The sequence below is a fragment of the Sinocyclocheilus grahami genome, unplaced genomic scaffold (assembly GCF_001515645.1).
Source record: "Sinocyclocheilus grahami isolate Dianchi unplaced genomic scaffold, SAMN03320097.WGS_v1.1 scaffold16952.1, whole genome shotgun sequence".
NCBI classification, from domain to species: Eukaryota; Metazoa; Chordata; class Actinopteri; order Cypriniformes; family Cyprinidae; genus Sinocyclocheilus; species Sinocyclocheilus grahami.
Window position 1 is genome coordinate 1 of NW_015516365.1, and position 323 is coordinate 323.

The following is a 323-nucleotide window of genomic DNA, read 5'->3' on the forward strand; positions in this document are numbered from 1 at the left end:
ACATTTGGTGAGACCATCCTTTGTGTTTAAAGCAGCTTTTGCCCTCGGTGCACATGTGCATAGTTTTTCAGGTAGCTTTGCAGGTAGGTTTATATATACAAAAGAAACTAATTGTTTATGAATTCAAATTCTCCCAGTAACAAATATGGCAATGACACCCTCTCAGATTACAATGTAAAAAAAAAAATCTTAAAATTATTGATATTTCTGAGCTTTGAACTTTTATTCTGTTTCCCAGGAAAAAATGTGCTCCTCTCACACTTCTCATATCTACAATAACCAAATATAAAAGTTTTGGAGACAAATAAACAACTCATACAAAA